The sequence below is a fragment of the Ranitomeya variabilis genome, chromosome 2 (assembly GCF_051348905.1).
Source record: "Ranitomeya variabilis isolate aRanVar5 chromosome 2, aRanVar5.hap1, whole genome shotgun sequence".
Lineage (NCBI taxonomy): Eukaryota > Metazoa > Chordata > Amphibia > Anura > Dendrobatidae > Ranitomeya > Ranitomeya variabilis.
In genome coordinates this window covers 467,651,053-467,666,024 of record NC_135233.1, presented here as the reverse complement: position 1 = coordinate 467,666,024, position 14,972 = coordinate 467,651,053, and the positions used below count along the sequence as shown (strand labels likewise).

Here is a 14,972-nt window from a genome sequence, read left to right as displayed (position 1 = left end):
CCGGCCGGAGCAGTAATCTAAACGTTTTGTTTGTGTTACTAAGCTGTGCCGAGGGGAGGGGTGGAAGATTACTGATCAAACATACAGTAACACCCGGCTCTGCCCTCTTACCTGTTTTGTGTACACTGAGAATACTTCCGCAAACTCGCCTCAGTCTAGCCGTTGTGCCTTCTCTCCTTCAGGTAGGGCGGAATAATTGCATTGTTATTATCATTATTTGCAATATGAAAGTATTGAGTGACAAATCTCTTTTGTGACATAGCAAGATTATATTTAGATCTTAATTATATGCTTGAGTTTGTCCTGCATTTACCGAGTATAGATGTAAAGTTTCATTCACAATGGTGGCATAGAGACTCGCATCCATGAGAACACAGGACTACAGATGTCGCAGAACCTAGATAAATTGAAGAATGTTTTCTTTCTATGTGGTTTCCTCCTACTTAACCAACAACAGAAGAAAAAAAAAACGAATGTGTCTCTGATGCTCCTTTTATGTGTTTACACTTACAATATGTGGAATATATCATTACAATAGATAAAGCAAGCCTTGTTATAAATGCTGATAAAACCTGTGGCGAACCCGGAAATAGAGACCTCTCAAACACATGAGACCAGGTGACTCAAGTGCAAAGATTACAGCTGGACATCTAGGGGTCGGTACTTTACTGCTGCAATGTTCAGTATTGGGTGCATGGATAAAGTTCATTTATTGCAGACTTGGACTGGCTTGTTATGGCGGTATTAGAACTGACCTACAGTGTTCTGCTCCCCTCCTGTAGAAATAAGAATGATGTCAGCTCAGGAAGTCTTGTCATCAAGTTATACTGGTGTAAACGTGAAATCCTTATGACCGTTGTTTGCTTGCCCGGGTAATAAAACGTATGTCAAACCAAGAAAGCAAATATGGGAAGTACCCAGAAAAAATAGGCATGGCTACTATTCACAATTCACTCTGCATTTCATCTTTTATAGTATCAGGGCATCTTTTCATTTATGATATTTACCATCTCTGTTAGGGCTCATCCAGACGTTGTATTTTCCCCATACAAGCGACCTATGAGTTTGGTCCCGAGAGTGTTTCTTGTACGTTCGAAAAAAATAAAATAGGAAATTTGACAGCCCCATAGCATATCCTATAAAAGTACTATCTGTGAAAACCTCTGATGGCACGCATACAAGAAAATGTGATGTCTAAATGAACCCATACATCCCGGTTGGTTTTGTGAACACATTTGGCATGTGCAGTGGGAAAGCTTCCAACTCTCCTAATCTTTTGGCTCCTTGGGAATGGTATGACCCATGCCTGTGACTGACGAGAAGGGCAGAAGGAAAGGAAACGTTGCTGCAGATTCAAAGGATTGTAGTGTGTAACTATAGCAAGACCTAAGTCTTTATCAGAGCTGTAGACACAACAGCTGGAATTTAAATTTTTTTAGTCAAAACCATTTCTTAGAGTAACAGTCATTGTTTTAATTTTTATTTTCCTAAATAAATAATACACATGAAAATAAGCTACGTAATATATCTGATCAGAGAAATCTACATACTTTTTTTTTTTCTTCTCCTGGATTTATTTTTCACATTTACTCATAAAATGTCATTACATTTTGCCATTACTGAGATAGATGATAGTTGGTACTTGTAAAATTCTATGGAGGAGGGAAATCGGAGGAGATATAGGCAGACACGACAGTCTCCTGCCACCTCTGTTACAATTCTCCATAGAACTTTTTATAGGAAAGTCTGTTCACTTAAAGAAGCCCTCTTCACATCAACAATTTTTGTCCTCTTACTATATTGCAGTCATTAAATTCTATAGCACTGTGTACTTGCAGTTGCTCATTTTGTCCTTCTACACAGATGATTCTTCTCTTTTCCATTAGATCTATGACATCACATGAGTAAAAACCGACTAGCTGAATCCTTCCAAGCTGTATGTAAAACAGGAAGTCTCTGTTCCCTGTTTAATAAGGACGGCACTCCTGAATTATAACTTGGTGCACGGATAGTCCCAACCCTTCATACATAAAAAGTTCAAGAATCCGGCGCAAATTTGTTCACTATCTTCACGCGGTTAATAAATCCATTAAACTGAATGCTGGATTCTGGACCTTTTTTTTCCCCTGTTTATTAGGCTAATTTCACACATCACTTTTTTGCCGTCCGGCAATTTTTTTTTTTTTTTTTTTTTTTAAAAACAGATCCTGCACAAATTGTGAAAAACTGATGCGACGGATCCGTTTTTTTTTTTTTTTTCTTTTGCTGGATCCGTTTTTTGTTTTGTTTTGTTTTTAACACCGGGATAGAGTTTTGATTTCCTGTTCCGGGGAGGAGAGAAAAAAATGCATCATTTGTGTAAAAGAAAAAAAAAAAAAACGGATTCCATAATTTCACCTCATGTTTAATACGTTTTTCACCGGATCCATCGCTGGCTGTTTTTTCTCCGGACAGAAACGTTCATATGTACGTTTTCTCCGGCCGCCGGAAAACAAATTTTCGATGGATCCGGCAAAAATGGATGAAACTTGAGGCCATCCGGCACTAATACAAGTCTATGAGGAAAAAAAACGGATCCGGTGGCAACTTTTGCCGGATCCGTTTTTTTCAAAATTCGCCGGATTGTGCCTGACGGCAAAAACCTGATGTGTGAAAGTAGCCTTAGGGTATCAGGTGTATACGATCAGTATACACTGCGGGTTTGACGCTGCGTACTTCTGCCCACTATGCGTCCATAGACTCCCGCGGATCACCCGCTGAGACGGACATGCACTCCATACTGTAGCATGTCAATTTCTCTTCTGGAGATTCAAGTCTCCGCAACAAAAAATTCACCCATACAATGTATTTGGACGCGGTGAATCCGCACGGTTCAGTGAACACATGCGGATTCACCTGCGTTCAATAGACTCCAGCGCTGTGTCCAAAGTGCTGCCAGACCATCACGAGTCACTGCAAAAGTCAATGGCAAGGGGAGGAGGGAGCAGCTGGATCAGGAGTTGGAGAGGGGAATGATAAATGTAGGGACAAGAGACTTCCTGTTTCTACAGAGAGCAGAGAAAAAAAGAATTAGGTGGGTAAAAAGGCAAATTGAGCAAGTGCAAGCACACCGTGCTGGTATAATATGATGATTGCAATATATTAGGAGAAGAAGAAACAAAGTCCAGCTCACCATATCGACATTCCCGAAGGCTCGGAGCACGGAACCGCTGTGTCAGGGCGCAGGCAAACAGGAAAGGAGAAAATCCAGCTCAACGATGCAGTGAAAAATCCATAACTTTATTTCACTTCAAAAATAGCGTGTAAGGATAAAACATCAGCACATTAAAAACCAAGATCAACGCGTTTCTGGTGACAAAGCACCCTTAATCATGATTAAGGGTGCTTTGTCACCAGAAACGCGTTGATCTTGGTTTTTAATGTGCTGATGTTTTATCCTTACACGCTATTTTTGAAGTGAAATAAAGTTATGGATTTTTCACTGCATCGTTGAGATGGATTTTCTCCTTTCCAAAATATTAGGAGGCAGTGTCGGACTGGGGTGGCAAGGGCCCACCAGTAACACTGACTTTGGGGGCCCACTTTTCACCTGCATTCATATATTACACTACCCTCGATCTCACATTCACCTATATCTCTATATGACAATAAACTGGGTAGTTTGGTTAATGAATGATCATATGCTGCTTTTTTTCTGTACAGCGGGAATCAAGTGAATTATGCCAAGTACTTACTGTTCATACAGTGCGGTTGGTGGCCCAGATCCCCACCGGGGGAATTCACCTGCTCTCCTACGGGCCAGTCCGACCCTGTTAGGAGGACTTTTAAGAAGGAATGGTCCAGGTGTAGAACAAGTGGATTACTCTGATCAGATCTATTACAAAGTATTTTATTTTCATGTGTACTATTGATTTATAGAAAAGAGAAACAATTAAAACTACACTTACTCCAGGTTACTTTTTCTTTGTGCTTTTTTTTTTTGCTTTAAAAGTTTTTTTTTTTATTTTAGATCCGATTTGCTGCTCACTTGCCACGCAAAGCAGCATTTTCATGAAGTGTAGCTCCCTTTATACGATGACGTTACACTATGGAACCTCATCTGTGAGGACTCACACCTGTATTGTAGCCATTCAGCCTGTATCTCCTTGTACGGTCTCCAATAGGCAGAAATATTTATCCTGCTGGCAATATTGTTTCTAGGGGTGATCGTTTCTGTTTTATTTTATATTATTTTTGCTAGATTTGTATAAAATGCAATTTTAAAAATTTTATGTGCTGTGAAGGTATATTCATACAGATTTTTTTTTGGGGGGGGATTTTTTATTTTTTTGTGGCCGGGCTGGGTCTTCTGATCCTGGCACAGTTCATATTTTACTGATGTGTGAAACAAGCTGAACGGTGCCTGTGATAATGGGATGACTTCTGAAAAGTGATCTCCGCAGAATAAGTAATGTTATCCTATTGTAGCTCTCAGCGGTCAGTCATCTAGAATAAGTCAATAGGGTCCATAGGGTTGTGTGACAGATGTGTTACCCGTCATGAATTCAGGTTTTTTTTTCCCCCCTGTTCTTATGGTAGAACAGAAAAACAGAATTCCTGCAGTGCATGTGAACATAGCCTAACAAAGACGATTTAAATAATAAGTGATTTTCCGAGGATACATGACTTTAAAAACTTGCTGAAATTCTGGTATTGCACAAGGCGAGTTTCAACAATGATGATATGGTGAATCGAAAACAGTGTTAACGAGGGCATTTAGACAACCAGGCAGGTTAAAGACAAACCACTTACCGTACATATAGGGAATCCCAGAAAAGCAACAGGATTTGAGTGGGTAGTATATTTAAGACTACGCCAGAGAGCCAGAATGACAGGCTGAACTTGCTAAATAAAAAGGAAATGGAAGCACGTAAAAACAATAAAACAAAGTCTCCGCTTCATCCTGGAGAATAGAAACAGATCTGTCTGAACTTAACTATGTTGCCCTGATTTTAGAGCCGCTTATTATTACTACTGTTTGCAGACAAAATCTTACATAAAACATTGCAACCATTAAATTTTACTTTTTGTGAGACCAGCAAAAACAAACAAACAAACACAACAATGCTACCCTTGCCCTTCTCAGTCCTGAGTCTGCAAGCTTTGTATTATGGCTCATACATACAGAGGGGCCATGTGAACGAGAGAAGAGTGACCGCATCCAATGGAGGAAATCCAATGCAGAAAAATAAGGGAAAGCACTGGGATTGCTCGAATATTGCTTTGTAATAATAAAAAAAATAATAATAATAAAATTCAAACACATGGCTTTGCAAAATACCAACCTTAATGGCAATGTACTTACCCCGTCCTTTTAATACCGCAAGAAAATCAAGTGACAGATTCACCTTAGGGCATACGTTTAGATGGCTGATATTTATTTCATGCCAAAAACTTGGATGTGGATTTGGAAGGAATTATGTTGCAGAAATCTGAAGCTGACAAACTCAATAAGTCTTAAAAGAAAGCTATAACTAGATAATGATCTGTTTCAATCAGGTTTCTGTAAACAAAAAAATTCCCACAATCTGCATTAAAAATAAAATAGAAGTTTAGCAATTTTCATTCTGGCCACTGAGGCATTTTTTTAGACTGACTCAACAAACTTCAGGAAACAGCACATGAATATTAGCCACAATGGTCTGACACTGTCCCTGTCTTTTGCATTGAAGCATCTAATGAGCGTGTGCAGAGGTCATTCTGAAGGGAGGGGGAAGAGGTCACGTGTGACATGGCCTATTGTGATTGGTGGATCCTGTGTTATTAGCTGTGAGGTGTTACCAGTCATTAGAAACCTATTGCTGATAAGGAGCCTACTGAAAACTTTTCCTGAAAAGACAGGAGATTTACGTCTAAAAGAAGGCCAAGTGGCCAGCAATTTCCAAGACTACTATTTTTTTTTTTTTAACCCCTTAGCACAAAATTAGTACATGTATGTCAGTACTAGGGTGAAAGTGTGTGAATGGGGCTCAGGAGCTTTTTCAGTAGATATCTGCTATGCTACATAGCCGGTATCTGTCTAACAGCAATAGCCAGAGCAGAGCCTTTATCCTCTGCTATTAACCATATAAATGCCAGTCTCAATCTTCCATGGTGGCTTTTAAATGGAAGGATGGGGGGCACTAATTGGTTACCAATGGGTTACCATGGCAGCGGGGAGCCCTCTGAAAGCCACCTCCATAGCTGCCAGTATGGCCGCAGGCTGAGCTAATGGACAGGTCATTGCCAAAGTGGCCACAGGGCGAGCTTCATAGGAGACTATGATTTTCACTATAAACTGCAATACTGTAGTATTTAAATATTAAAGACATGGAGTAAATAGTCCACTGATAAAATGTTACACATTTTCATTAGATTCACATAACAAAAAGATATATATTCACTCAGCAGAATACAAATACAACATCATGTAGGAACTAGTCTAAGGCTACTTTTCACACATCAGGTTTTTGCCGTCAGGCACAAGCTGTCGAATGTTGAAAAAAAAACGGATCCATTGCAGATTGTGAAAAACTGATGCGACAGATCCCTTTTTTTGTCGGATCCGACTAGCTCATCCAGCTAATTGGATCCAAAAAAATTGGAGCATGCTCAGTTAAAAAAAAAAAAAAAAAAAGTGAAATTCAGTACCGGAATCCGTCATTTGATGGATCCGGCGCCCATAGGCTTTCATTCTAGCGAAAAGCCGGGATCCGGTGCTGTCCGGTTTTACGCCGCAGACAAAAAAAAGTTACTGTGTACGCTTTTTCCAGATGCCGGAAAACAAATTTTCGCCGGTGAAAAACGGACAAAACGTATGGCCAACCGGCGCTTATAACAAGTCTGAGAAAAAAACTGATCCGTTTTTTTTCAAAATTAGCCGGATTGAGCCTGACGGCGAAAACCTGATGTGTGAAAGTAACCTTAGATCACATTTCCCATAGTAGGTATGAATATTGGCCAACTCCACTATAGAAAAAGGTTGGTAGGAGGGAATAAACCTGCTGACCATATAGTAATACATTGAGTCTAAAACATAGACATAATAAATTGATAAATATAATAAGGAAAAACACAGATTACTGGCAAAAGAAAATGCGTAGGTGTTAGTGACAAGTGCTACGGTATGAATATTCCATGCATAGTCAAAAACAAATTTGCATTGACGCTCATGCAAATATAGCGCATGCGTGCCGCTCATTCTGGTAGCATCGCTGCGTCTATGAAGTTGGGTGTATGCTCCCCAGCTTCATAACCGGGAGCCATCTTCTGAACTTCCGGTCATGCACACTGTACCTCTGAAGTTAGATGAACGCTCCCCAGCTTCAGAGGTGCACATTGCCCATAACCCGGAGCCATCATCTAAACTTCCGGTCAAGCACACTGTACCTCTGAAGTTGGGTGAACACTCCCAGCTTAAGAGGTGCGCACTGCCCATAATCAGGAGCCATCTTCTGAACTCCTTGTCATGCGCACTGTACCTCTGAAGTTGGGTGAAAGCTTCAGAGTCGCGTATTGTGCGTGACTGTAAGTTTAGATTGCTTGCAGTTGCGTGCAGTGCACGCCTCGGTAGCTAAGAAGCGTACACCCGGCTTCAGAGACGCAGTGACGCTGCCAGAATGAGCGGCACGCATGCTTTAGATTTACATCGTCATTTGTGCAAATTATGTTCTCATTCCAACAGGGAATAACATGGAAAGAGGGTTGACTATTCAGGGGCAACTAATGCCCCATCGGCTAGTCAAAGCCCTCATTAGCATGGCAAACGGGGCAATATAAATGCTTTTTATAAGTTTCATTTGTACACAAAAACTTTATACAGGGCTGCTTAGGCAGGGAATGTACTCATAAATAAGATAATGCTGCTGGGTTGGAGGGCATGGGGGCCTGACGGGTTCCCTATAAAACAAATTATGTAACAAAATCTGTTTTAAACAATAGTTAATTTTATGATGGTGGCTTTAAAGACAACTGGTCAGAAAAAAAATAAATGGTATTTTTCTGCTGCCTTAGTGGTAATGATCAGTTAAATACCATTAAAAACATATTTGTCTAATTGGGAGTGCGGCTGCAGGGAGAAAATGACGTTCTATTCTGCCTACAGCCACTTCCTTCTAAACATTTGGTTGGTGCTGGGGGGCAATGAACAAGTCAGTATCCATGCTGTAATCACTGCTGTGAGTTCCTAACTGGAGTAGTATTTCTGGCAAGGCGTATGCTACTGAGAAGATGCACCAAATTACCGTAAGTGGCATTGCCCTCTTAGGCTAGGTTCGCATTGCGTTAACAGCAGCTCGTTCAACACATGCGTTAACGGGCTGCTGTTAAAGCAAGTGCCAATTGGTCATCGCGCTAGCGCAGATGGAGCATCTGCTAGCTCCATCTGCGCTAGCAGTGACGGACCCGGAAACGCTGCAGCCTGCGTCTCAGGGTCCGTCACTCAATGACGGCACATGGCTAGCACACGCCCATTGTGGAGAGATGCGTCCGATATTGCATTCAATGGCGGCCGTAACGGACTACGTTACACCGCGTTATGCCGTAGTCACGGACGCCAGGAACGCAATGTGAACCTAGCCTTAATGAATCGCGCTCATTATTCTCCAGGGAGCTCTTTATTAAGTGTGCAATGCCAGTCCTAATAAATTGGCCCCTATATTGTGTTTACTTGGTATATCGGTTTCAGACTGTTAGCATCTGTATTTCAGCAACATTACAAAAACGGCAAACAAACAAAAAAAAATCCATATTGGGCATCCACATTTTTATACTTGGGGAAGCTAACTGCATTCACTGTAAAGTCCCCCAGTAATGGAGTTTGGCATATGTGGGGCCATAGGCTGAACATTAGAGTTCTCACTTCTGTACTGGTTGCAACTGAGCCATTTGCTTGCATTTTGATGCATTATTTACTTGGCCAAAAAATAAAAAAAAAGTATATTAAAGTCTCTTACACAGCAGTAGTTTGTGTTCTGTATCATTACTTTTAATCCAAAACAACAACTGGAATATACATAAAGGTAATTTTAAAATGGGGAACAAAAAAGTAAAAAAAAAAAAAAAAAAGACTTACCATATACTATTTTCTATGCAGAGTACTCCTGGACTTTTTCCTACAACATATGGATGATATTTGGTAAAATCTCATACGCTTTGCTATTACTGTACTATACTACACATTTTCAATCTGCTTTATAAACTTATATGATCTAGTTATCTCAGGTAGGGAGACCCAGTGATCAGGCCAGGTCTTCCAATCCGGTGAATCCAGCCTGAATAAAAAGGAGACTCTGGCTTTCTTCTTCTCAAAGAAACGCCGTTTTTAGCAGCATCTTTAGAGGGTTGTTTCATGTACACCCTCTAACATGGAGCTTTTTATGATTGGCTCCTGTTCAGATGGACTGAAACGATCTTTGTATTATATGGATGGCAATTTATCGGAATATCTGACACGTAATACCATATCTCTCCTGCAATTCATATTAAACCCCTGGCTGGGCCATAGCTTTCCTCCCAACAAAATCCATTTTTTTTATCTCTGCAGCATGGAATATTTTGTGCTGTCGAGGAAAAAAAAGAAAGTGAGCTGTCTTTGTGTAAAACCGCAGGGTGGTTGGGTAAGTGATAGGATATGAGCCTCTTACCTGAGTGAGTTGTGCACGGCACAACTGCTTATCCGTGTGAGGTCGAGGAACGGCTGCTGGCTCAGCTACTGCACTCGCACCCAGCCGGTGGAGATGAAGACCGGGGTAGTAAAGAAGAAATGGCAATGGTGCCTGGACGATGCCATAATGAACCAGGTGTTGATGAAACACATTTATTTTAAAAAACACGCGTTTTGGATTTGAATAAACTAATTACTGTTTAATCCTGTTTATATCAATATTTTGCATCTATAGGTCAATTTTGTGTTTGTCTTTTTTGTATCAAGCAATTTAAGTTGTCATAATTAATTAGCGGTATAAACGTCACATCCCACCCTTATAAAGATGTGTTTTATACCTGAAGGAGTTGATCCAACTCCAAAACGCGTTTTTAAAAATAAATTAGTTTCTTCAACAGCCTGTTAGTCGTGACATCCTGTTAGTCGAGAATGCAATAAGGCAGAGTATATGATATATATATATATATATATTTATTTAATCTTGGTATATGTATTCTGGGGTAGTGTCTGTAGAGCATGGTTGTCACACTGAATCCTGGTAAGAGTCCTGAGCAAAACCTATTGCTGTAAAATCAAGCAGTTTACTTTCCCTAATAATGGCCAAAGCTCCACCGATTTCCCGCTCTCGGCACTGGAGGGAGTGTGCTTTGTTGGCACATGACCGGTGCTGTCTGTGTGGGAAGGGGGCTAGCTGACTTTCTCATTTGAATAGCTTAGCTAATGCATAGACAGAGAAGGGGTCTAGCTTACCTACAGAAATGAACCAGTCGTCCGCCCCCTTCACACAAAACTAGGTACTTGACAACTATAGAAAGCTGTCTTGTGTTGAACCAGAGCTGAACATATATGAGTAGGTTCTATATGGTTTGTTTTTAACAGGTCTAAAAATTATTTTTTTCTTACTTGACTCGGTTTACAGTATCTGTAGATACTCTTTGATGACTGGTTAGGCTCAGCTCTACAGTATATGATCTTCATGGTTCCGATCTTTGTCTGGTCATTGCTTACATTCATCAGTCCCCACCTCTGCTTGTATGGATCAAATTAACTGGATGATCGGCTGACGTTTAGTTCATAGGGGATACTAAAATATAACTTTTAATTTTAAATACGAAAATGCTTCCAAGCTAAACCACAGACTAACGAGAAATGACAATAAAACATGTATATCTTCATGTCTAATAAAGCAATGTATAATCGAATGATAGACAACCTACCTACCCTCATGAATCGCGTCGATAGTACCGTGGGGAACACTCATCGTTGATCCTTAGGAGAATTGTGGGGAAATATGAGGCTTCTCTGTTATCTGATGGTTCATGCTACCTGGAATGCCTCTCATTAGGTCATCACTTGAGTTGCGGAGAGACCGTTCCTTTTATTGATTGGTATTTTCTGCCATCCTGCCTTTGCATTGGTCGCACCTATAGGCAGGAAGATTATCTTTCTATTGTGTATCATTCGATTGTATATTGGTGAATTGTAAGACATGAGGATATACATGTTTTATTGTGTCATTTCATGTTAGTCTGTGGCTTAGCCCGGAAGCTTTTTAGTATTTCACATTAAAAGTTATAATTTAGTATCTCCACCCTTATGGTTTCCTTACTTATACCCTGATTGGTAGTTAAACTTCCTAGTGTTGATCGCTATTGTAAAAGTTTATTTTGCAGCCAACTTTTTGGACACATTTCTATAGTTGCATAGTTTGTCTGTTACAAAGTTACAGATAAAGTTTTCACAAGTTTAGTGATCTCCTTCAGCTATCCAGACATGTATCATTGATCACAAATTATCACCTTTTAAAAGTGCTATTGACAATTAAAAGCACGCATTAATGTTGCCGATATTTGGATTAACCCCACGTACACGTCACAAGGATGGCGGTACAGAGTCCCTCTGGTTCTCTATTTTGTGGGCTTTGGCATGCTGATAGTGCCTGTGTATAAAATTACTTACATGAAGGGAAGTGAATGGGTCCATAAACTTGTACAGATCCATTGTATTGGGCATAATATGGGTGTATGCGTGAGACCTCATGCAAACTGCTTCTTCAGAGAGGAAGAGCACTTGAACTCTCGCACCACCTTTTTGAAGTAGCAATCCTTAAAGTCAATATCGACCATTTAACGAAGCCTTGCCACATAGCTTGGGATATAAGCCAAACCATACTTTATTATCAAACACTTGTTTCAGGGTGTTTGCCCCTCTTTAGTGCAAAGGATTTAGTACGGCTGGATGAGAGGCCTCTGACGGGGGATCTAGGGTGTAATGTCTCTAATTATTAGGAGGGACAAATTCCTCAAAATGTGTTTGGTTTGGTGGCTCTGAAGCTGGACAGATTTCTTCCTGGCCATTGGTGACGCACCTGTATATGGCCACTTTATGACTTTCAAAGTATTGTCAGGGCAGTGTTGGACAACTAGAGTGTAGGAATGTCTTGCTAATTGCGTTTGCATCCAAGATTGACTTCCTTAGCTGCACCTTAAGGCATATCCATTCATTCAGACTGAGACACATACAATTTATTTTTCCTGGAGCTTCCAATGTTGCCCACATAAGGAAAGCATGGCATATAATGTATCTGCTTTATCCATTAGCTGCTGTGTTACAGACAAAAATGGGTTTGTATGGGGTGACCCAATGGTTCCCAGTGGTAATGGTCTTCTAGGGGGACCTTTAAATGCTTTTGTTAAATCCTCTTGAGTTGTTTTTTTTCTCTTTAAGGGAACTGGTCAGATGATTCATGCTGCCCGAACCATGAGCAGCATGAATCAGAGACTGGCTTAGTTGTTGCAAATATGTTGGGCACCTAAAAAATACTTTTAAATATTAGCTTGGGGCGAGGTGTTGGGGATGACTAGTCACTGAGGTACATAAAGGCAGTAATGGAGCCGGTCTCTGAATCATGCGGCCTGTGCTTGGGGCACCATGAATCATCTGACTGGTTCCCTTTAAATGAAACTGCTTTAAAAAGTAAAAAAAAGTTGAGGCCGATTTTCTTTTAATAATATACAACATTTACATACTGTCAACCCTGATAAATAATGATTCCCTCAGGGATCTTCATGATTTTAGATAAGTCAGTTGTATTCAACAAACAGTCTGGACTAAGTCCAAACGCGCTTTGAACCATGCAGACCAATCCTGTCCATAAACTGAGAACATGACTGGCTCTGTCTGCTCGTCCGCATAGCTACAGGTGCAGGAGCTGCCTACTATTTGGGGCTTGTTCAGACAAGCTGAACATCTTGTCTATCGACAGCACACTGACCAATGTAAGTCAATGAGAGACTTCACCTGAACGGTTTGCCGGTCGGACAGAAAGTGCATGCAGCAGTTTTTTTTTTCTTTTATACACTTAGATTTATTTTTTTGTTTGCACATCAGACTCTCCCATTACATTACAAGTCAGTGGGTATGCAAAAAGAAACCGATTACTTACAGGTTGCCTGCCGTATATTATGTTTTTCACAAATCCATTGCATTTGGCCTTTTATAATTAAGTTATTCATGTAAAAAGTGGTTGCCCTATGGATATAAAACATGCGGTTTCATACAGATGAGAATTTATTTTTTCCCTTCTTTCTGGATGAAACACAATTTTGCACACTCTCGTCTGAACCCAACCTTATAAGCACTACTGTAGTCCATTCTAGTGCATGCTGAAGCTGTAACAGACCCCAAGGTAGACTATGTGCACTAACATGTAGGCTAAGGTTGGTCCATTTTCTGTCCATATATGTTCACTTAGCCTTAGGAGAAGAGATGGATATTGACGGCATAGGACATCATTGCAAGAAATGATGCGCAAACTGCGCATGCCCGAAAAAGGAACTTACAGCGCAGGCGCCGGGGACGTTAATGAAGGCACAGGAGGCGGCGCCCGGAGGGGCTGAGGGATGGCTGGATGGCGTTTGGGTCAGGGGGGGAAAGATGTGCCCCCCGGACAGACTACAGGTATGGCAGGCTAATTAAAAAACCGAATATTGCAGCATTAGAAGGGACCCCAACTAAAAGAGCCACCTTGACAGAATGCTGCATAAGTGATGCACAAGGTGGCTCTTTTAGTTACAAAAAAACGCCAGGGGGGGTGACAGGTTCCCTTTAATTAGGAATATAATGATGATGCGTCTATATAATTTTTTTTTCTTTGACTGAAGAAATCTGTTACTGAAGAATGTGGTGATCTCTGCAGCGTAATGTAGGGATTTACTCTGTGAATGTGCCATACTGTATCAAGCAGCTTAGAGTAAGCCTCCACCCTGCTACTTAGGAGTGTGAAATATTCATCTAATAAGGTATCTGGTGCTGGACTAAGTAAAGCGGCGACTAGAATGGGCACATAATTCAGATATAATTATAAATTGGTTGAATTGAGGTAATGGCACAATGATACTATCAGCGTTCATATAATGTTCTCTTCTAAGGTAGAGGCATATTGTTTGTAAAGAGGTTTTCTATGTGTGATACAATCATTGCGTAGATGGAAAGGTCTCCAGCTCTTATATACTGTGTATCATTTCCTTCCCATCATATAGATATCAAGCTAGCTGTCGAATAGCAGTTGTTTGGCTGACCGCTCTCTCTCTCCAGGCATGTGGGGGATAGGTGGATACTCCCCTGATGGTGGCGGATCTCGCCTAGTATATAGCGGACCGGCAGTGACGTACAGCATTCCCAATCCTTCTATTCCCTGACAAATGTCCCCTATACACATTAGATGGTCAATACCGCCCCAAACCCAGGGTTTGATTGACATTGTTCATCGCCAGCTTCTGTCCCCTGTATTTACATCCGCAGGCTGGAAACCAGTACATGGCTAGTCTCGCTCTCTGCCAAAAGTGGATCCAATTGCATCATGTCTAACTGGATGTTACTACCTGTCATTGCAACTCGCCCTTCCCTACTGTGAGCACTAACAGTTCAGTGTATAGGGGAGGGGCACATAAAATGAATGGATATGCCTAATTCTAAAAATTCTAATTTCATCAAATTATTGGCAAAATGTAGAAATAAAAGAAAAAAAAAAGATGGTCTAGAATTTTTATGGTAAGGGGAAATGTAATTTATATAACTAAAATAGGAGAGCTGGCAGGTTGTTTTTAAAGATGAGATATGATTACATTTTTTTTCTGTATAAAATAAAGCATCAGGCTATCACCGTTATGCCTACTATTCCAAAAAGGTATGAGGTTGTATACCAGCGGGACTGAGCCCAAAAATGACACTCTTTTGATCAGTTGAATGACATCCATATGCATCCGAAAGCTTTCCCGGTGGTCAGACT

The 14,972-nt window shown here is 40.7% G+C and overlaps 1 protein-coding gene and 1 long non-coding RNA gene across 19 annotated transcripts in view; one reads left to right on the top strand and one right to left on the bottom strand.

Annotated features, from left to right (window-relative positions):
* LOC143806764 (uncharacterized) overlaps positions 1-437 on the bottom strand; it is a 28,543-nt gene extending 28,106 nt beyond the window's left edge. The window contains exons 1-2 of the long non-coding RNA XR_013221556.1: positions 314-437; positions 112-176 (exon numbers count right to left, since the gene is read on the bottom strand). This is a non-coding gene — a long non-coding RNA (uncharacterized LOC143806764). The remainder of the gene's footprint in view (positions 1-111; positions 177-313) is intronic.
* The window catches only part of MARK2 (microtubule affinity regulating kinase 2), a 164,552-nt gene that overhangs the window by 61,792 nt on the left and 87,788 nt on the right, over positions 1-14,972 (top strand). Inside the window, exon 1 of one of the 18 annotated variants that reach the window (XM_077287640.1) lies at positions 62-182. The exons of the other annotated variants lie outside the window; for them this stretch is intronic. The gene's annotated coding sequence lies outside the window, so the exon portion shown is untranslated. Of the gene's footprint in view, positions 1-61; positions 183-14,972 lie in introns of those variants that run through there. 18 annotated transcript variants of the gene reach the window in all.